The sequence below is a fragment of the Pundamilia nyererei genome, unplaced genomic scaffold, assembly GCF_000239375.1.
Source record: "Pundamilia nyererei isolate P.nyererei 1_Seehausen unplaced genomic scaffold, PunNye1.0 scaffold00490, whole genome shotgun sequence".
In the NCBI taxonomy this organism is placed as follows: Eukaryota; Metazoa; Chordata; class Actinopteri; order Cichliformes; family Cichlidae; genus Pundamilia; species Pundamilia nyererei.
Window position 1 is genome coordinate 85,892 of NW_005187891.1, and position 5,990 is coordinate 91,881.

Here is a 5,990-nt window from a genome sequence, read left to right on the forward strand (position 1 = left end):
GGGGGGGAATTACTCTCAACACAAAAAGGAAAAGCCCTCCATTATTTTCTCATTCTCATACTGATGGAAAGGGGTGGTCAAATAAATTGTCATTGCAGCAGATGATCAAATTCATTTTTGGAATTCTATATATCGAACCAATACAAACATTACCTGTTTGGGAATTTAATATATTCCCTTTGTTTCCTCAGTTATCGGATGTGGAAATGCAAGGACTGCAGCCTGTCATTTTCAGGAAAATCTGAGCTACTACAACATTATCGACTTGATCATCGGTTTCATGGCAGGCACCGTCCTTACCCATGCATCCATGAAAATTGCCCCTGTTCATCCAGTACATGGAACGGTCTACAAAAACATCTAGCTAGGAACCATCTTTCTCAGGAGTCCACACAAAAAGCCTCTTCATTCAAGTGCTACATTTGTGACCACAATCAGCTTTCCACAGAGTATGATTTTTTTCAACATATCAATCAACATTTAAAAAGAAATGAACTTGTCTCTTGTATGTTTAATGGTTGCTCATACAAAAGCAATATATATGGCAGTTTCAAGACCCATAAATGGAGAAAACATAATTCATGCACTGTTAAAGACTTAAAAAGTGGAATATTTGTCACATCATCTATCAGCTGCTATCCTACAGACTCATTGAACTCTGAATTGGATGAGCCAACCATCACAGACTCAAGAGATTTTGAAAAGGAAGTTGAACTGAAATTAGCTTCACTTTTACTTAAATTGGAACACACATACTTAGTTTCCAGTACAGCTGTGAATGAATTGCTTGAGGAGCTACATCTTATAGGAACTGTCTCTGTGCGAGTTAGTCAAAACACAATTAGTCAGTTTTTGAGAGATAATAACTGTCATGTGGAAGCATCTGTGGTTGAAGAGCTAGCCACTGCACTTTGTTCTTCAAACCCAATTCAAAAAGCAATAGTGAAACAAGGTCCATTGTCTACTTCTTGGAAGCGCAAATCATATTATAAAAGAGAATTTGGTGTAGTGTCACCAGTGGAATATATTCTTGATAAAAGAAAACAAAAATCACTACAATATGTATCTGTGCTGAAAACATTGCAGCAGCTTCTAAGTTCAGATACTATTTTGTTAAAGACTGCCAATTTGAAGGAGAGATATGAGTCTCATCTGAGTGATAAAGCAGTTTATAGTTGTCCCTTTGATGGGGAATTTTTCCGAAACAACAAACTTCTGTCTCAAGACTGTGCAATTTCAATAAATCTCTACATCGATGATTTTGAAATATGTAATCCAATTGGGACATCACGAAGAAAACATAAAATCTGTGCCCTCTATTGGACCTTAGCTAATCTGTCCCTTGGTTGTCAATCTTCACTGTCATCGATACACTTGGCTCTGCTGGTCAGAAGTGATGATTTGAAGGTGTATGGCTATGAAGCAGTGCTTGAGCCTCTCATTAGTGATTTAATTTCCTTGGAAAACCACGGTGTGTTTTTGCCAAAGTTAGGGAAATTTGTTAAGGGAACAGTACAGTGCATAATAGCTGATAACCTTGGAGCCCACGGCATCGCTGGATTTGTTGAAAATTTTTCAAGTGGTCATCTGTGCCGATTTTGTACAGCTTCAAGATCAGAAATTCAAACCAAGGCATTAGATAGTGGCATTTTTATTTCAAGAACAGAAGAGATTCATTCTGATCATCTTAAAATCATAGAGGAAAAATCTCTGGACAATTTCTGTGGTGTAAAGAAGAGATGTGTCCTTGCTGAGAAACTAAGTCATTTCAAAGTAACTACTGGTTTCCCCCCAGATCTGGTCCATGATCTATTTGAAGGGATTGTTCCTGCAGAGATAGCTCTATGTCTTTCCATCTTCACGTCTAAGAAATATTTTACACATGCATATTTAAATGACTGTATACTGAATTTCCCCTTTAAGTGGACTGACAAAGTAAATCGTCCCCATCCAGTGCCATTGAACTTTGTATCTCGAAAGACAATAGGTGGCAATTCACACGAAAATTGGAGTCTGTTAAGGTTTTTCCCCCTCCTTGTTGGCCAGAAGGTGCCTGCTGATGAACCTGCATGGAAAATATTGACAGATCTAAAGGATATTGTGGATATAATTGTCTCACCTGTTCATACAGAGGAGTCAATTGCATATTTGAATTTCAAGATCTCTGAGCACAGAGTGCGACTCAAAGAGGTTTTCCCAGACTACAACTTGCTGCCTAAGCACCATTTCTTGGAGCATTATCCTCAGCTTATTCGTCAGTTTGGACCATTACGCTGTCTGTGGACTTTGAGATTCGAAGCCAAGCACAGTTTTTTTAAAAGAGTTGTTCGATACACAAAATCTTTCAAGAATGTGCTGTTATCTTTGGCAGAACGACACCAATTTCACATGGCACAGCAGATATTGATGTACCCTAACAAACCTCTCCTGGAAGTATCAAATGTTTCAACTCTTTCTATTGATGTGTTGAAAGAGGAGATTGCACAAGCAATACGGTTGAAACACCCAACAGTGGACCATGTGTGTCTGGCAAAGAATATCACTTACAATGGATTCAACTACAGAACTGAAATGATCCTTGCATATGGATCTTTGGCTGGGATCCCTAAATTCACTGAAATCATCCACATGTTGGTTCTGAAGGACAAGCTGTTTTTCATTGTTCGCAAGCTGAGGGCGTGGCATTGGGAGCATTTCAGGGCCTTTGAACTTCAAGTGAGCCCCAACAAGGACATTTTGCTTTTGGGTCCAGATGAACTGACAGATCCATATCCATTGGTGGATTATACTGTAGGAGGAATGCGTTTGATTACCTTAAAGAGATATATTCAAGTTTAAGGTCTGCATTGACATAGCACTTACAATTTTAACCTGATCATCTTTATGCCAACACAAGGAGATTGTAAATGGGAACTAATGCCTCCTCCCTCCCTTGCTCCTTTTCTATAGACATCCAGGACGTGTTTTGACATTAAATTCCTGCGCAACATAAGTAGTTTGTGCACAGTCTACATCAACCCTTCAACACGCACAGGTAAGAATGACAGTTGTGACTTGTAACATTTATTCCTAACCTGGTCTTCTCTTGCCTCCTCTGGTCTCCATGGAAGAGCAGGGCCCTATTTCAGGAAGCTGGTTTAGAAAACTCAGAGTGAAAAACGATACTCAGGGTTGAGTAACCCCGAACTGTCCAACTCGGAATATTCGGTTTCAGAAAGGCTGATAACAATTAGTTCAATCAACGCGGAGCTACTTTAACCCCAAGTTAAGCGCGCGCACGAGGATACATAAAGCCCTGATTAAATGTAAAATTTAAGTAGTAGTTCAAGTATCACCACATCATGAATTAAGTTTTGTTCATCCTACTACCTGCAATTTTGTGGAATCCCTCTTTGATAAATCTTGTGGGTCTATGACCGGGGAACACCACAGACGAGTGCAGGAGACGTTTTCAGTGCAACTGTAACAGTTGAAATAAAATGTTAGGGGGCAGGTTAGCTTCACGGAGTGTGTCGTCATAGTCACTCACTCAGGATTAATCTAAACTCGCTTTGTGAAACCAAAAACCCAGAGTTTTCGTTAACTCAGGGTATACTTACTCAGAGTTTGCACTAAACCGGCTTTCTGAAACAGGGCCCTGGTCCACAAAAAAATCAAGGTTGGACTTAGAGCACACTTTATCTTCTGTGCAATACAGGCTAGAAAAGTCAATGACATAACTGGACCACTTTTGGCTTTGGAAAATGTCCTTTGTATAGGATAAGGTGTGGTTGTACACACTAAACATGCAATCCAAATTTGCAGTCTTCTGTGACAGTACCCTTATAACATATGTTCAAAAACCTGCAGTGGGAGCTGATACTGTGTTGTGTCTCTTTCCTTTGTGTTATTTTATGTTGTAAGTTTTGTGTGCTCTAGCGCTGAGAGGCAACTTGATCCACAAATATGGCAAATCCCATACGACTCCTCATTTTGTTGAGTGACAATAGCTCTGAGAGGATGGATCTATCAAGGGTGCCAGACACAGTTGAAGAGCTCATTGAACAAGTTAAAGAGTCATGCAAAGTTGCTGGAGGTATCAGGCTGCAATATAAAGATGTAGACTTTGGTGGAACATTTGTGAACTTGAACTCAACCTCCATGATCAAGGATCTTACCACCATCAAGGTCATACCGTCTGCTACTGAAACATTACTTTTAGAATTTGTAGAAAGTGACCTAGATACAAGCTCCAGCTCAACACACACTGATGACACAGTCATACTAAGCAGCAGCTCCTCTGAGAAACTCCGCACAGAGCCCTGGCCAAAGGAGTTCAACATCCCACAATTCTCTTTTGAAACAGAAGGTCAACTTGAGAAAGGGAATGCGGAATACACAAAGGACCAAACCAGGCTCACACCTACATCGAAAATGTTGTCCGACATTCTGGAAAGACTGGCAGAGAAGATTTTCTCCTACAAGGCGTACCCCAGTGATGCAGACCTGAGTGACGTTGCGGAAGCTCTGACAAGGAAACATCCCTGCTTGAGGCAACCAGACCCCTTCAATGAGAGCTACGGATGGAAACTCAGACTAAAGACTAAGATGAGCAATTACCGCACTCAGCTTAAGTCACATGGACTTGCATCTGAGCTCTTAGTAAATACCCTCAAATCAAAGTCACGAGAAGATCCTGTTCCCAAGCCAGCCAAGAACAACAAAAAGGCAAGAAGAGGTGAGGCCAATTACTATCCTCAGACCAGCAGTGAGAATCCAGAAAGCCTAGAACTAGAGCGAATATCTCTCCTGACCGAATTAAAGAAGAGAAACAATGAGAAAACTGTACGAGAGAAGATGGCCAGGACCTTCAAATTCAGGAGGAAAGAGGTTGTGGATAAGAAGCCCGACATCAAGAACCTCTTGGAAAGATGGCCAGGTCTATTTCAGATGGAAGAGGTATAACTTTAACTTTTTTGTACTAATACCTTTTATCATAGTTTGGAAATGGGACATATATGTTTTGACTTTTTCTTGTTGGAAGTTGGTCTTTAAAAAAATGTATTGTACACTGTCTACTCATGTACAGATTAATGCAGAGTTTCTGCGGGTTACTGCAGTTCCCCTGCTAACCAGATTCATGGCCCAGCTGGACAAGCACTCCCCACAGCTACTTAAAATAATCAGAAAGAAAGGAGGGACAACCAAAGCAAAAACTGCCATAATCCTAGAGTTTCTTGATCAGGTAGGGTGTATATAATTAACTATTAACATGACAGTTAGCATTTTAACCCCTGTATCTAATGAGAATTTGTATCCTGTTACAGTTTTATTTTGGTAACGTCAGTGATTATGGCTGTGACCTTTTAAAATGTTGAAAGGAAGTGTGGGCTTTGTCCTTGAATGAATGAAGAGATTTATTGTCATTATAAAAGTACAGAGCACAACTATAACAAAATTTATTTCGGAGACACATTTTCACTCTCACTCGCCAGATACACATACATACATATATACGTATAAACTTTTATTTAGAGACAAGAAAGCATATGCCGCTTTTCCACCGACAGAACACGGTGTGGCTCAGTTCACTTTAGCTCCCTGCGGACGCTTTTCCACCGCCTTTACACCTGATTGGCCCGGGTATGTGTGGTGCCCACGTGATGTGATATAGAAGCGCTCCCACAAAAGGCTTTAAAAAAAACTCCCAGCAACCATACTCCATTGACTTTGGACCATGGCGACTTCCTCCACAAGAACCAAAAATCAAAGCAATCAAAATGAACCACAGACAGAGCAAAGTACAAAAACACACATATATCGCGATTGTTGTTGTTCTTCGGGCTGTGACGTTGCGGACAAAGACTTTTGCGTGCGACTTTTCATAGTCAGATGGGTTCGTCCCTGTTCCCAGTTACGTCCGCTTTATGTTTCCACCGCAACAAATGAGTTCATCCGCACTAAACTGAACTGCTCTCAAGCGCACCGTGCCGATTTGTCGGTGGAAAAGG